This window comes from Pseudophryne corroboree, chromosome 4, assembly GCF_028390025.1.
Source record: "Pseudophryne corroboree isolate aPseCor3 chromosome 4, aPseCor3.hap2, whole genome shotgun sequence".
Taxonomy (NCBI): Eukaryota; Metazoa; Chordata; class Amphibia; order Anura; family Myobatrachidae; genus Pseudophryne; species Pseudophryne corroboree.
This window is the reverse complement of record NC_086447.1, coordinates 563,259,644-563,276,265: the sequence shown is the minus strand read 5'-3', so window position 1 is coordinate 563,276,265 and position 16,622 is coordinate 563,259,644. Positions and strand designations below refer to the sequence as shown.

Sequence of the window (16,622 nt, the reverse complement as noted above, 5' to 3'; positions counted from 1 at the left end):
CAGGAATCCTTAAGGAACATTATTTTAAATAACTCTATATGTGCACAAAGGGATAAGAAGGCTTGATGCAGCTTTATCCAGAAATAATACCTAAAGCTCCCTCCATGGCCATTTTGGGAGGGTAGGCAAGTAAGGATTGCAGTTTACAGTGAATGTAAAGATAGTGGAGGAGGGGCAGAGATTAACCAGCCACAATCTGAGGGGTACCAGTGGCAGAAGAAGCGAGTAGTGGACCCATGTGCAAACATATGCTTTCACCCCCCCCCCGACACATCTCCCCTCATCCCCTCTAAAGAAAACAAGACGGTTAGTATGTTGATCCAATGATTGCCATTGACTGTGCTCACTGCTAGCTGCCTAGGGCCTGGCTGGTCCCAAGGGGACAGGTCCCACAAAATCCATCCTGTCCATGATCCATCACAAAATGTGGCTTCTAGTTAAATATTTTACATAGGCTCAGTAGCAGGGCTCAGACCAGTATTGATATCACTAATACTGGCATTGAGCTACAATACTGTGCCTCTGCAAAACGTTCCCAGAGGAGCACTGTGCGACCATCGAGTGATGTAATGATATCATGTGGACCCATTTTGCACTCCCAGAGTACCACAATGAGTGCATTGGAGGGCCCAGCACCAGCCAGCTGCCACATTGCATGCAAAATGGGTGGTTTGTTTCTCTGGGATGGTGGGACATTTCCCGCTGGGCCGGCATTCAAGTCCAAGCAACTGCCATTTGGGGAGTTTCCGAGATTCCCTTCTCTCCTCCCTGTGTCCCCCACTCTCCCACCTCTGTCCCCCACTCTCCCCTCTCTGGGGTTATATATAGTCACTTTAGGGGACGCCCAATTTTATATCGGAATGGGCATGATTAAAAAAAAATATTATTCGCATTGGGTGATGTATCAATGTATATTGTATTGTGGAAAATGTACTAGGCTAACAACTGGGTAAAACTTAATTACTTTGCTGGGACACAGCTTGTATACAATACAGCCTAGAGATGTTGCATCTCTTTTGATGTTAGGGAAAATAGTTTGCTTGGAGAACCCCTCAGAGACACTATGGCCGGAAATATGTGAACTTGCCTTACTGAAGCATGTTGTAAAAACTAGTCCAGGCTGATTACAAGATCAGATCTCCAAGCTTCAAACAGCAATAGAGATGAGAGCATCCATCCCTGGTTGAGTGACCCCGGGACCCCAGAGCGTAATCTTACACTCACTCCATTCTGGCTTTGTGAGGTTTGTGAGGTGGATCAAATGAGATACTGGATCCTATAATGACACATGGATATCCGAAGAGGCATCACTTCCCTAGCGTTCTACACTGCAGGTGATCTGAACGTTGTATTCTTCCTATTATTTTAAATTATAATCTTGTAACCTTTTTGTTTGTAACTATAAGATTTGAAGTTATTCTTGAATTAAATACAATTCTAGTTCTGGTTCTGTGTTTTCAGAGCCATGGCCTCAAGTGGCCCATGTTACCTATTGTTCAAGTATAAATAATTGTGGTTGCTGATGAGAGCTGAAGCTTGCCCTGGCCATGGTCTCAAAACATCACTTCAGCTGGTGGCAGTGACCATGTTGATTAACCACATGCGCTGAGGTAACCAGAGAGTGTTATGGGCGGCGATTCTCAGATTGGCGTATCTGGAGGATTGGCCTCTTGTCCCGATTTGCTTGCAACCTCAGTCTCTGGCTCCCCCAGATTGAGCATTAGGATCTTTTACAAACTTCTCCCTTTGTGTCTGCTTTCCCACATTACCACAGAAGCTGTCAAAATGAATTACACATGTAATTGGGATATCTACCAATACACATTATTGTGTTGTTATCTCCAGGGGCAGATTGGCCATAGGGCGCACCAGGAATATTCCTGGTAGGATGATGTGTCTGTGGAGCCTGTTTTGTGTGTTGTCATGTGGCCCCACCCCCCACATAATAGGCAGCCCGCCGCACTCAGTACACTGCATTGTCCCCATTAATTCTGTTATTCCATCTCTGCAGTACAGTATCTCTGCCATCCAGTGATGCTGCCATGACTACATGGTATATTAAACCTCTTGTGCTGCCCATGTTGGGCCACTCCTACAAAATTTTACAGGGCCACTTTTAGTTTCCAATCCACCCCTAGTCTGCAGCAAAAGACATACGGAAGGCTGCATTTGCATACAATCAGGCCCTTTGAGGAGAGATCCCGCCCCCTTCAACAGACCCTACCCACTCATCAGACTCCATCCCAATCCGCCCCTGGTTATCTCTGTTGGTATAGTGTAATCCAAATCTATGATATAACTTGATGAGTATCCTTTTATGATTATTTATTATTAGGAATCATGTTGGTGTAAAATAATGGGCCTCTTTGCTTCTATATTGCAAGTGGCACCACTACTGGTGTAATGTGTTCCCTACACCCCTATGTGACCCCACTCTGCTCCATGTGGCCCCCACTCTCCCCCCTGTGGCCCCACTCCCCTCCCCCCGTGGCCTCACGGTCTGCCCCTGTGGTCCCAATCTCACCACTGTGTCCCCTACTCTTCCCTCTGTAGCCCCACTCAACTCCCTGTGTCCCCCAATCTCCCCCTTGTTGCCCCACTTTGTACCCTCCCCTCCCCTCTGTGGCCCCACTCTAACCCCTTTGGATTTTCTTAATATATGTATAAAAAGCTCTGCTTTCTGGTGTAATGTGTATAAGGGGCTCTGCTGTCTGGAGTAACTTGTTTAAGGGGCTCTGTTGTCTGGTGTAACATGTATAAGTGGCCCTGCTGTCTGGCGTAACGTGTTTAATGAGCTCTGTTGTCTGGCGCAACGTGTATAAGGGGCTCTTCTGTCTGGCGTAACATGTATAAGGGGCTTTGTTGTCTGGCATAATGTGTATAAGGGGCTCTTCTGTCTGGCGTAACATGTATATGGGGCTCTGCTGTCTTGCATATTGTGTATAATGGGCTCTGTTGTCTGGAGTAACGTGTATAAGTTGAGTCCTGTTGGAGAAAGAGCGCTATATAAATAAAATTATTATTATTATTATTATAAGGGGCTCTGTTGTCTGGCGTAATGTGTATAAGGGGCTCTGTTGTGTGGCGTAGCAAGTACAAGGGGCTCTGCTGTGCGGTGTAATGTGAATAACGGGCACTACTGTAGATGTGCTATATGCAATGGAAAGGACTGTTCCCAGAGTGACGAGAAATGGATGGCGCTTCATGTTAATATGCCCCCATTTTCCATGGTCACACCTTCAGCATGCGCACACAGTACCACTAAGAACTTTTTTCTACTTGCACCACTGACTACATCACTACATCGTTCTCCCTATACGCTGTGCTAAATCACTACAGCACACTACATGTAATTACTACGGTACAGTACATTACACTAATCACTACAGTAAACTACACTAAGGGTTCCATTTATCTTACGACTAACGGTTTTAACACCCTTTCTACATATATATTGTATGTAATTTTGTCAGCCCACCATTAATTAATCTTGTAACACAGGAGATATCACTGATATTTCCTGGTTGCAGTCCTGCCACAATAATTTCCACACTGCCCTACTTAAGAATGGGGATGTAGGGGGCGTGGCCTGGCTGGCATCGAGGGAGGTCAGGATTGTGGAGAGCTCCTGCCAGCAGCTTTTTAAAAGGGACCCCCTGGCCCAAATCTGAGGGCTTCTGTATAAATACACAGCCCCTAAGCCCTGCTGAACCACCCTGCATCCAGAGGTCGAGGCTGCGGAATCGGGGGGGCCCTGCGCTGCCCCCTGCGGATTGCGGCCTACCTCTGTCCCTGAAGCCGGGGCCTCGATTTTGGGGTGAGGACGGAGGACCGCCGGGCCCGGAGCGGCGGCTACACGGACTTTCCCCTCCACCTAAGCAGCTCTCTGGAGGTCAGACACCCTGCCCAGCAAACCCCCAAAGACCCAGAGAGGACCAGGGAACGGGCGGCCTGCGGGAGACAGTGGCCGGGACACACGGAACGGACGACCGGCGGCCATCTTGTGGTTGGCACTGACCAAAACCTCTTCACCTGCGCTGCCTCGCCGATCCCCCGGCCACCACAGACGCCTGACACCCGCCCCCCGCCTCACATACCCCCGCTTGACAGCCCCCCCACCCCGCTGACGGTGGATGGCGACCGGGAGAGCTCCGGAGGGACTTGGCCTCATCAACTGGCGGCGGCCATCTTGAGGTTGGCGAAACACCCATCCTGCTTCATAGCTGGAGATAGGCTGCAATAGGAGCTCCCTCTGGTGGTTGCTTCTGGTACTACAGCTGCTACACATTTATCCCTATAATATTGCCTGCCCACAGGTCTCCTCTCTGACAACCGGAGGGGAATCATCAGCATCATTGTATATCATCTTGAAATGACCGATACGGAGGGGCATGGCTTGGCAGCAGACCTGCCTTGGGATCAAATTTTATATTAATCACACTGCTCCCTGACGACCTGGGGTATAGTCTCCTGTATAACAGAGACCTGCAACAGCTGGCGAGGTTTGTGAAACCGACAGGTGTACCCTACAGATATAAGAAGTGAGGCCTGGGGGGCGTGGCCTGGCACAGGAGAAGAGCAGTCGCAGACTGGAGGAGCTCCTGCTTTAAAACATCAAAAATCCCCTCCAGGACCGTCAAAACCCGCTCCTATTCATTACCCCCACTCACTAACGCTCCCCTCAACACCCCGCTCTCATCAGACCCGGACCGCGGAGTCGGGGAGCAACGTGGACGCTCCCGCAGATTGCGGCCCAGTCACAGAGCAAAAACCGGGGCCTCAATTTCGGCGGCTATTGCGCCGGAAGCCTGAGGACTCAGCCGACGCCTGCCTCCCTGTCAGATCTCCCTCAACACCCCGCTCTCACCAGACCCGAACTGCGGAATCGGAGCGGCGGCTGCTGATAGCGAAAATCAAGCCTATTGCAACTCTTATCTATACTTCTGACAACCTCCTCAACATCGGTCAAGAAGATACCCATACCCCCTCAACCTGATCTCTGCTTTAGTGAGATAGATGCCATATTTGATGAGCACCTGCAACGCACTAAATGAAGACCAGCAATAAATAACCACCTAGCACATGAGACCCACTACATCATTTACTACCTAAACACCTAGTGTTTCTAGCCTTAACCTCCCCCTCTGGGCGACCCTGCATGGAAAAATTTTTGATACCTCTATCCGTAATGCCCGCAGGGACTGATCAACAAACCCGAGAGGACACCCCGGAAATAGACTCATCGGACTCTGATCACTCTACTACACGCTCACTTTCCAGAAGCTCCCGCAAATCTAAACCGCCTGCCAAACAACCCAAGATGAAGCACAAAGACCTACTGGCGGTACTAGGCCCTCTCCTCGACGAAAAACTAGCGGGCATAAAGGAAGCTATCGAATCATCATCAACTCTATTAACCCAACACTCCACTCGCCTGGATGAGGCAGAGCAAAGGATCTCGGCCCTAGAGGATGATCTGACTGAAGCTCAAAGATCCTTACAGGCGAAACAACTCGAAGTCGCGGATCTCTCAGATAAGCTCGATGACTTGGAAAATCGTAGCAGAAGAAATAACCTACGAGTCATCGGTATCCCCGAATCCGTAAAAGGCCACGAGCTCTTAGATCTCCTCTCGCTAGCCATCCCAGAACAACTGTCCATGAACCTCAAGGGATCCCCCCTGATCATTGAAAGAGCACACAGATTAGGCCCGGAACGGAAAAACACATCAGGCCGCCCACGTCCGGTCATCATGAGGATCTTAAATTACGCAGATAAAACGAGACTCCTAGACCAATACCGAAAAACAGCCAATCTGACGATCAACGGAGAACGCCTTCTCATCTTTCAGGACTTCTCAGCTGCAGTGGCGGCGAAACGCAAAGAGTTTGCCCCCATATGCAGACACCTCTTTGAGGCAATGATCAAATTCGCACTACTATACCCAGCGCGCCTCAGAGTCTTTGAAGACGGACGTCCGAAGTTCTTTGAAGATCCAGACGAAGCTAGGCTACACTTCGCCCTTCCTTCCACTTGATCACCATGTGACTCTTTTTGATTATGGCTAAACACTATCCGAACCTTCTTTTCGGGTCTCAAATGCAGAATATAAGGAGTGCGAATATCCCGCACTCATGTATATTCTCTGTTGTTTAGGTTTCCATAGTTGGAAACTACTTATGTTATTATTTTTATGTTTTGTCAGTTGTGCCTGCCTAAGTCGGAGCCCCCTCCCCCCACTGGGAAACTCCCCCCCGTTCGCTGGGTCGGGGTGGGACCCCATCTTATCCTTCCAACCTTTCTAATGATATTTTTCCCGATGGGAGTGGGATAATATGCCCTCCGACTCCCACTCACAAACTCCCATAGACGTAGATCCAGTGGCCACATTACTCCACATGGTATCTTGGAACGTAGAGGGCCTTAATCACCCGGTCAAACGGAAAAAAGTGCTGGCTCATTTGAAACGTTTGTCTCCCCAGATTGTATTTTTACAAGAGACACACTGGTTGGATGATCCTAGACACACCCTCCGTGCCCCGTGGATAGGGAGTTGCATATCTTCTCCCTATCACACGAAATCTAGGGGTGTGGCGATTTTAATCCATGCCAACCTACAACACTCAATCCTCAGAAAACAGCTTGACCCAGAGGGCAGATTTTTATTATTAGATATAAACATACAAAACACGACATACACTCTCCTTAACGTATATGCACCAAATACCTCACCAGATTCTTTTTTTGCAGATCTGCTATCGACCCTTATAACCTGGGGAGGCCAAAACTTGATAGTTGGCGGAGATTTTAACACGGTCGTCGACCCATCCATGGACAGATCCAGGGTAAGTGCTACTACCTCTACTCCCCACACCCACTTGCTCTCCTCCTTCTGTACCCAACTAAACCTCCTAGACCCGTGGAGAATACTCCACCCCACCCAAAAAGACTATTCCTTTTATTCCCACCCCCATTCATCCCACTCCAGAATCGACTACATCTTTACCGGCACCAATCTCCTACCCAAAATCACCTATACATCTATCGAGAATATTATCATCTCGGACCATGCCCCTATATCTCTCCATCTCCAACTAGGATTACCACAACGCACCGCCTTGAGATGGCGATTTCCAGCCTACCTCCGCCAGTCTACTGATTTTATGCTTCACCTCAAACAGTCCTGGCATAACTACACCTCAGACAATAGCGATCAACAATTAGATTCACCAATCTTTTGGGGGGCGGCAAAGGCCGTCCTTAGGGGACACATTATGTCCTATACACACGCCAAACGGAAAAAATTTTCCTCCCAACTACACGCCCTGAGCTCCACTCTCACCTCAACATACCGCAGCTACACACAACACGACACCCCCGCCCACAAAGAGGCGTACCTCTCAGCCAAGCTTGTATATGATACATTTCTCACGGAACGGGCTCAGCTTTCCTATGACTATCAGCGGAATAGACTCCACAGATGGGGTAACAAATCAGGCAAATTATTAGCAAATTTAATCAAAGGACCCAAATCTCGTAACTGGGTCAACGCGATCATGCATGCGGACAAACTGACCACCACTCCTGACCTCATTTGTTCAGAATTTAGAAATTTCTACCAATCTTTATATACTAAAGGCCCTGATGATCCTGCTGCCAACCAATCATTTTTGAAGGAAGCAGACCTCCCCATTTTGACCCAAGAGGAGAGGGACTCCCTAGATAAACCGATAACAGTGGAGGAGGTGGTGGAGGTCATCAAGACCCTACCAAACAACAAAAGCCCCGGCCCAGATGGATACGGAGCGGAATTTTACAAAATATTAAGAGACGAACTCGCCCCTACCCTCACATCACTCTATAACCATATTCTCACCTCTAAACAGATCCCCATTAGGTTTAACGAAGCCACAATTATTGTCATACCAAAACCAGGCAAAGACCCCTCCCTGCCTGGGTCCTACAGACCGATCTCACTCCTTAATCAAGACTTTAAGGTCCTCACCAAACTGATGGCCAATCGACTACAGCTATGCCTTTCCCGTATTATATCGCCAGCGCAGATGGGATTTCTTAAACATAGACAATCAGTGCGAGGCATCAGAGTGGCGCTGGCAGCCATTACTCACTCCCACACCAATAATATCACAGACAACATCCTAATCAACCTGGACGCTGAAAAAGCTTTCGACAAGATCGCCTGGCCTCACTTAACAAGAGTTCTACTCTACCAGCGATTTGGCGAGACGTTTCGGGGACTGGTTGACTCTCTCTACATTAATCCATCTGCGCAGGTGATAGTTAACAATACCCCCTCCCCACCCTTTCTCCTAGAGAGAGGAACTAGACAGGGTTGCCCCCTTTCCCCCCTCCTCTTCAACATCGCCCTAGAACCCCTTATACGATATATCACCAACTTACCCACCTTTCGTGGTATAAAAATTGGCAACAGGGAAATTAAACTTATGGCGTTTGCAGACGACATCCTTATACTTACCTCCAACCCACGACAGTCGATAACAGCACTACAAGAAGCTATTGACCGCTTTTCCTCTTTTGCAGGCTTCACCGTCAATTTCGACAAGTCGGAAGCATTGGCCATATTTCCCCAGATTACTAAAGGCTGGGATACCCCCTTCCCATTCCGATGGGCTAGCACCCACATTACATATCTAGGCATCATACTACCCGCTGACCCCACCCGTCTATACACCGACAACATCCACCCAATTCTCATTAAGATCCAGACAGAACTCACGCTATGGCAAACACTACCCTTAAATCTCTTGGGGCGCTGTAATCTAGTCAAGATGGTTAGTTTCCCCAGACTGCTCTACGTTCTGCAGATGTTGCCCATCATACTCTCAAAAGTTGATGTATCTCATCTCAATTCCTCGATCTCGAAATTTATCTGGGCCAATAAACGACCCAGGATAAGTCTTTTTAAGTTAACCCAAACAATACAAAATGGAGGGGTGAATCTGCCGAGCGTGGAGCAATACAACCATGCTTGTCTCCTCCGATTCGCCATGGACTGGATCCACGGAACGTCTACTTTTACCGACTCATTAGTCGACTCCCAATTCTGTGCCCCCCTATCCCTCAGCTACATCCTCCATGCAAACAAATCGGAAATATCTAACCTTCATTTGGATAACCCTCTATTAACCTCTACTATTGTAGCGTGGAGACTCTCCCGCAGATCTCTTAAGCTACACCACACCTACTCACTCTTTCTCCCTTTGGTAGGAAATACACAATTCCAAAATGGTCAGGCCCACACCCCCTTTACCAATTGGCACGCCTCAGGTATCACATGTATAGGAAACCTCCTCGACTCCAACAAAAGAATACTCACCTTCACGGAGGTGTCAACCAAATATGGAGTTAGCCCCCGCCATCGCTTTTATTTCTACCAAATATCACACTACATACGATCGACCCTCTCACATCTTACTGCCACAGACCTGGTTAACTCTCTGGACGCACTTCTGCGCTCAGGGACTTGCTCCATCTCAGCAATATATACCCGCATACGCACGGAACACATACCTACTACAGACCTCACACAAATACAAACATGGTCCACCCAAATCCCGTCAATGTCCCCGGAGAACATAGTGGATAGCTTTGCGAGCTCCCTCAAACTTATCCCTGCCAGCCTCTATCAAGAAATGGCATACAAAATACTACACAGAGCCTACATATCACCAAGGAGGGGCCATTTGATGGGCTTGTCCGACTCGGCTAAATGCTTAAAATGCTCTTCATTAATAGCAGATCTTATGCACTGCTTCTGGCACTGCAGCCACATCCAAAAATTTTGGACAGAACTACACACCTACGGAACTGCCGAGTTGGGCTTGCGCTTCCGATGTACTGCCTCTTGGGCGCTATTCGGGTATGTCCGTGACCAAAACGATATTCCCTCTCGAGACACGAAACTAATTATGATCCTCTCAGCGGTAGGCAGGAAGGCCATATTACAACAATGGATATCCAATACCCCCCCCACACTACCTCTAGCTACCGCCAGACTACTATTCCTATTCACAATGGACTGGCTGGAGACTTCCCTTAACAAAGAAATATTAACCCCCACCTTGTTTCACTGCTGGCGACGATTTATCAACACACTACCTATTCCGACAAAAACAGCCATTAAACAAAGCTTTCACTGCACCACCTGGTACAGGCTCCAAATTCTAGCAGATGACCCCCCCATCGCTCTTCCATAACTACACCCTAGCCCCCTCTCCGCTTCCCTACCTTCTACTCTTCTCTTGTTTTCTTGCTTTCTATTCCCTCTCATCGTCTCAACTCTGATTGCCCGCACCTGACCCTTAAGTTCTTACATCTACCTCCTCCTACTCCCTAACACTGGATATCTATCGTCTATCTCTTCTTATCACACTGTTGATGTCTCCGTGGATGGGTCGGCGGCCCCCGGGTTCTGGCAGGTACGATTAATAATGTTAATAATGTTGTTAATACTGTTAATGTTTTTATTGTTTTAGGATTTAGCGATCCCCAAAGGGGGAGACGCATTAATATGCTTTACTGCTAGGCAAAGAATCTGCTAATTAGCAGGAACACATTAACTGTTCCATCATATTTTATGTTTACTAACTTTGCTATTTGGTTACACAATACTATGATATAACATATATCTAAATGTATCGATGTAAAAAGTGAAAATGTGAGGTTCTCTGTTCTAGGCTTTGGATTCTATTTTCTCTTTCTTTTCACACACAACTGTCCCGGGTGGCTAATGTGGCCCCAGGTACAGTTGAATTATATGTCATTATATGTCATCATCTGTTATGATTCAACATGCCTTTTTGACCTCAATAAAAATATTTTGGAAAAAAAAAAAAAGAATGGGGATGTAGAAATTACGCTATTCATCAACTTCCGATTGGAAATTGACGGTGTAACTGTATACCCTCCTCAGCTCCTGAATCACATCACAAGCTTGACTGTACACTGTTTCTTGTACGGAAAGGGATCTTTTAAAATCCCTTTCCGCTGTCTCCCCACTGCTTCCAACTCAGTGGCCAGAGTCTGCAGCCCCCTGTGCCTAGCTCCTGCTGCAGCCCACATCTTCCATCCCGCTGTGCACAGCAGGTACCATGCAGCCCGCACATCCTACCAGAAGAGGTCAGTGCAGGGCACAGGAATCCTGCCCAGCAGAGCTGCTACCATGTTCTGTAACTCCCTACAATAGAGCTGGATTCTGACGAATGGGCGCACACTCACGACGTACAGTCCAGTGTGTGAGAGGCTCCTGTCAGTCTGAGGCTGCACCCACACCATCTACAGCTCGCTGCCCTATTTGGACAAGGCGACTCACATCCCTGCCAGGCAGTAAGTGGTGTATCCTTGGGGCCCCTCTGATTATTGGGGCCCAGTACAGTTGTCCCCTTTGACCCCCTCTGTCTCTTGCCCTGCCCAGACCCAATTGTTTTTCCAAACAATTATTGGAACTTCATAGACAACTATAAGGCTTGGGCCCGGGGACCCCCCAAGCCTCTAAGCCCCATAGTATTGACACCCACTATAGTTAGATCCATGTCTCCAGCAGTTCTGCCACTCTCATGCAAAATGATATCTAGACTGTTTTTCTATATTACTTGTTGTGAAAACTGTATTTTTCCAGACTGACAAATCTGTGAGTTTCTTGTGGCTCCAGCGATAGTGGGCAGTCCTCCTGCATCTTGCCCATTTTTCCTTTCACATTGGCAGTGCAGAGGGACGTGATGCAATTAGCTATAAATCATGTTATTGTGGCCTAGCCCCCAGCAACATTATGTCACAGGGGAAGGGGCCACAGTGACGTGATTTGTAGTGCCAAGCCCCCATCCTTCCCAACTGGACCTTTCACCTTTAAGACTTCTAAACTGTAATTATTGATATAACATACTGCTGAGAGCCCCCCCTCCCCCCCAAGGCAGTGTAATTTACAAGTGGGTATTGTGGATATAGCTCAGCAAAGAAGGAAGGCAACCTGAATGGCTGTAAAAGCACAAATCTTAGCATGCTCTATCAGTCCTGGCATAGCATAGTGATATTTGTAGTTCTACAACAGCTTTAGGGACCCAGATATCATTAATTGCATATTCAATGCGATCTGGGTGTGATATTAGTGCCCAGAATTGCACTGCATGCAATTACATCGGCAGGAAGCATTGCCAGGTACCCGCAGGGACAGGGGCTCCGAAAGGAGCACGTCCCTGTGATGTGCTCAGTGAGCTGTCGGTGCTTCTGCGCATACGCGAACCTGCTGACCGCACATCAGTCATCAGTGGAGTGCCGCAGGGGAACCAACTGGAACTACATTTGCGGTGTGTAGCCCATATGCTGCAGTGGGCTACCATCATCTGACAGTAGCGGCAGGTATCAATCTCTGGAATGCTTTGCATTCTGGAAAATGCTAAATCTGCCAGTAGGGCAGGGACGTGCAGTCAGGGGAGGCAGTGCCTCCCCTGTCATTAATGATTAAAATAATATAAAGAAGATACTTATGACACATATTCTGTGTCATAAGTATCTGTTTTATCCTTTATATTATTCTAATAGTTTTTACCACTGTAAAAACAGGCTGTAATAGTGTTTTGGAGGCACCGCTCTCGGTGCCTCCAGCTGTCAATGCTAAAGTAGCGGAAGCGGGGGGCGGTGCCTGACATCGGGCAGTAGAAGCCCATTCAAAAAATCACTGAAAGCGGCACAAGTTTAAGTGCCTCTTTCACAGGGGCGTGCTTTCAGCCCAAATGAAAGCACGCCCCTGTCACTGTGGAAGTTGTGATTGGGCGGATGCGGCTTGAGGGGGAGCACCCTGTCACCGCCGCCGCCCCCCCCCCCCCCCGTCCATCCGTCCGTCCGTCTCCTCTGCAGTCTCGTACTGCCTATAGCGATCGGCGCCCCACTCCGTACTACGCTGCGCCCGCACACCCTCCCAACCTCACCTGTTTTGTCCCTGCCATGTACTCTAGTGTACATCAGCAAGGAGCTGAGGGAGCGCAGGGTGACGTCCCACACCTGGAAGTGCCGCCGGGATGAGGGAGATGTCGGTGCGGCTGCTGCCAACGCTGCCGCTCTCCGTGTACCTGCTTCTGCCCACCCGCAATGTAACCGAGGACGTGCTAGCCGCCAAGGCTGGGGTGCTCTCTCTGCATAGTAGTGTGCGCAACTTGTCAGTTTGTTGTGTAGTGTGTAGTCTGTGAAAGGTTATTATGTAGCGAGTAAAGGGTCAGTATGTGATGTACTGTACAGTATATATAGGGTCAGTCTAGGTGTAGTACAGTGTGCATGGTCAGTATGTGATGTACAGTATATATAGGGTCAGTCTAGGTGTAGTACAGTGTGCATGGTCAGTATGTGATGTACAGTATATATAGGGTCAGTCTAGGTGTAGTACAGTGTGCATGGTCAGTATGTGATGTACAGTATATATAGGGTCAGTCTAGGTGTAGTACAGTGTGAACGGTCAGTATGTGATGTACAGTATATATAGGGTCAGTCTAGGTGTAGTACAGTGTGCACGGTCAGTATGTGATGTAGTGCAGTATATATAGGGTCAGTCTGGGTGTAATACAGTGTGCATGGTCAGTATGTGATGTAGTGCAGTATATATAGGGTCTGGGTGTAGTACAGACTGTCCATGGTCAGTATGTGATGTAGTGCAGTCTATCTCTATGTATATCTGTATATATATATATATATATATATGTTTGTGTATATATATATATATATATATATTTATTCAGCAGTGTGGGTGGCACACTCAGGACTGGCATTCAATTCAAATAACTGGGCAAAAGAGTTTCCTTCAAGATCAACATTTTGGTATTATTAACATTCGCCAGGATCCTGACAAAGGTTAATAATACCGAAACGTTGATTGTGAAGGAGACTCTTGTGTCCAGTTATTTGAATTGAATGCCGTATACCATATATAGCTATATATTAGTCCTTAGAGGCCCCCCCATGTCTTAAGTACCCTGGGCCCCCTGGAGCCTTAATCCGGCTCTGCCCATGCACCGTGGCAGAGGGGGAGTGCCGCTGGCCAGGGAAGTGGTTGCCGAGAAATTTCCCTGTGTGCGGCGCAGCCAGAGAGCCCCCAGTCCCGTAACTTGTGCCCACCTCACTTTCACTGCCCATCTCTGGCCTACTCTGCCACTAATTAAAATCATGAGCTGCAGCTGGCACTGAGTGCAGTCCGGCTAGAGGAGGGAGGAGAGGCCACGGATCCTCGCTCATCCCCTCTTCTCTCACTCTACCTCCAAACCTGGATTCCTGCTTGCAATTTCCACCGGCGATCCCCGAAGTAAACATCAAAGGAAGAGTCACGCTGCAGTTCTAGGCCCTGGACCAGGTAAGTAAATAGCAGTATAATTGTTACTCACTGCCTGTCCCCATTACCCTTTCCTTCTCTCTGTCACAGTCTCACCCACTGCTACTGCTGTTACGCTTTCCCTGGCATCACCCACTGCTGTCACCCTCTCCCTGTCACCCTCTATCTGGTGTCACTCACTGCTGTCACCCTCTACCTGGCGTCACCCTCTTCCTGTCACCCACTGCTGTCACCCTCTCCCTATCACCCACTGCTGTCACCCTTTCTCTGGTGTCACCCTCTCCCTAGCATTGCCCTCTCACACCCATGGCGCTATTAAGTTAAGGGAAGCACTGTATAACAAAATTGCATTTATGACCTCCTTCCACTCCCTCCCCAGTTCTATTTATTAGCCACCTGCCCATCACAAGTTTGATGAGCAGGCAGGCTGCAGGCATTGGCGGTGGTGGCATCGGACTGATATGCGAATTAGTGGCAGGGGGGCCAGGGCAGTTGATGGTGGGTGATTTTGTAAGTCATTGGTGGGGGTGGTGGGCATTAGTGGCAGGGGTAGCGGGCATCAGGGACGGTGGCAGTAGCAGACATCGGCTCAGTGGCAGTAGCTGGCATTGGCTCGGTGGCGGTAGGGATCATCGGCGGGACTCGGCGGACATTATGGCTGCAGTGCCTCACCAGCCACTGACCTCACTGCACGCCACTGCAGTAGGGTGATGCAGCTGCCAGCGGGAATGGAGGGATTGCAGCAGGTATCAGAGAAAACCTGTGTTTTCAGGGATTAGGCCGCAAATATACAGTGATAAATGGGCCCCTTAGTATTTGTAGTTCTGCAAATTGCCTAATCATGCAATACAAGAAGGAGATGTTATTTTTTGAACGGCTAACATTTAGTTTTACAAATTGATCGATTATAATGTTTTCTCTGTTTCACTGCACATTTCCCCCTAATCCCTATAGTACTGCCTCGCTGAGACAGATATTCTGCATACACAATACAAGCATTGTGCCTAGGTCCGCCCTCTGCTGTAGAAATGCATGTTATGAAAGCAGCTCTGCTCATCAGCCAGTGTGTAGAGTGGGAGAGGCATGTCATTATATACTGTCTGTAGCTGTTACAAAACCACTTCTTACTTAACCAGGGACAGCACTGCACATGTCAGACACACAGAGGACTCCAGTATACAGTATATACAGTGACAGCAACAGCAGCACCTGCACAACGGCTGGGGACAGGTTCGTAAGCAGATCTGTGTTTGTGTCATATCAGGGCATGCAGATCGCTTTTCCTGTATGTAGTCTTCTCATTCCATCATATTACTAGAAAATGAGAAATGCAGCTCAATGTAACAGGTTATTATATAGACCTACACATTTGCACGTGGCATAGGATTATCCAAACTCGTTATATAACAGGTTGCTGCTACAAAGTCAGATTAATTACTGATCAGGTCATAAACTTTCACAACATCTTTTGCAAATATAATATATTGAGGTATATCAAGACCATAATATGGTTATGGAATATTATATCTTTCTTCTTTCCAGCAGCCGCACAGGAGGTGTTTCTGACTGGTTGCATCAGATGTGACCATGCCAGAGAAAATGTGTTTTAAGAGAAATGTTAAAAAATTTATTTTTTAATGCAAACTGTGACAGACAAACCTTGAAGCACATGATTTAGGTAAAGGGAAACCATGAGAGCAAGCTGTCAGTGAGCCACAACGGGGCAGATGTATTAACCTGGAGAAGGCGTAAGGAAGTGATAAACCAGTGATATGTGCAAGGTGATAAACGCACCAGCCAATCAGCTCCAATATGTAAATTAACAGTTAGGATCTGATTGGATGGTGCGTTTATCACCTTGCACTTATCACTGCTTTATCACTTCCTTATGCCGTCTCCAGGTTTAATACATCCGCTCCAAAGTTTGAACACACATGTCGAATTGTAGACTATTGACAATTGTACCGGGGGTTGCAGTTAAAATGCCGGCTGTCGGGATCCCGGCATTCAGGATACCAACACTGAAATCCCGACAGCCAAAAATGCCGACAGCCGGAATCCTGGCGCAACAGGACTATTCCCACTCATGGGTGTCCATGACACCCATAGAGTGAGAATAGAACCTGTGGCGAGCCACCGAGCCCGCAGCGTGGTGAGCGTTGCGAGCCTGCAAGGGGACTCTTATCGCTCGCCCCATTGCCGACATTCTGATGGACGGGATGCCGCTGTTGGGATATTGACAGCCAGCATCCGGTCCAACGGTAAATAG

At 48.1% G+C, this 16,622-nt stretch overlaps 1 protein-coding gene across 3 annotated transcripts in view; it reads left to right on the top strand.

The window, feature by feature from the left end:
- Positions 1-15,414: 15,414 nt before the first annotated feature.
- HEBP2 (heme binding protein 2) overlaps positions 15,415-16,622 on the top strand; it is a 76,955-nt gene continuing 75,747 nt past the window's right edge. The window contains exon 1 of one of the 3 annotated variants that reach the window (XM_063917424.1): positions 15,415-15,583. The gene's annotated coding sequence lies outside the window, so the exon portion shown is untranslated. The remainder of the gene's footprint in view (positions 15,584-16,622) is intronic. The other 2 variants (XM_063917423.1, XM_063917428.1) reach the window with 2 other exon arrangements.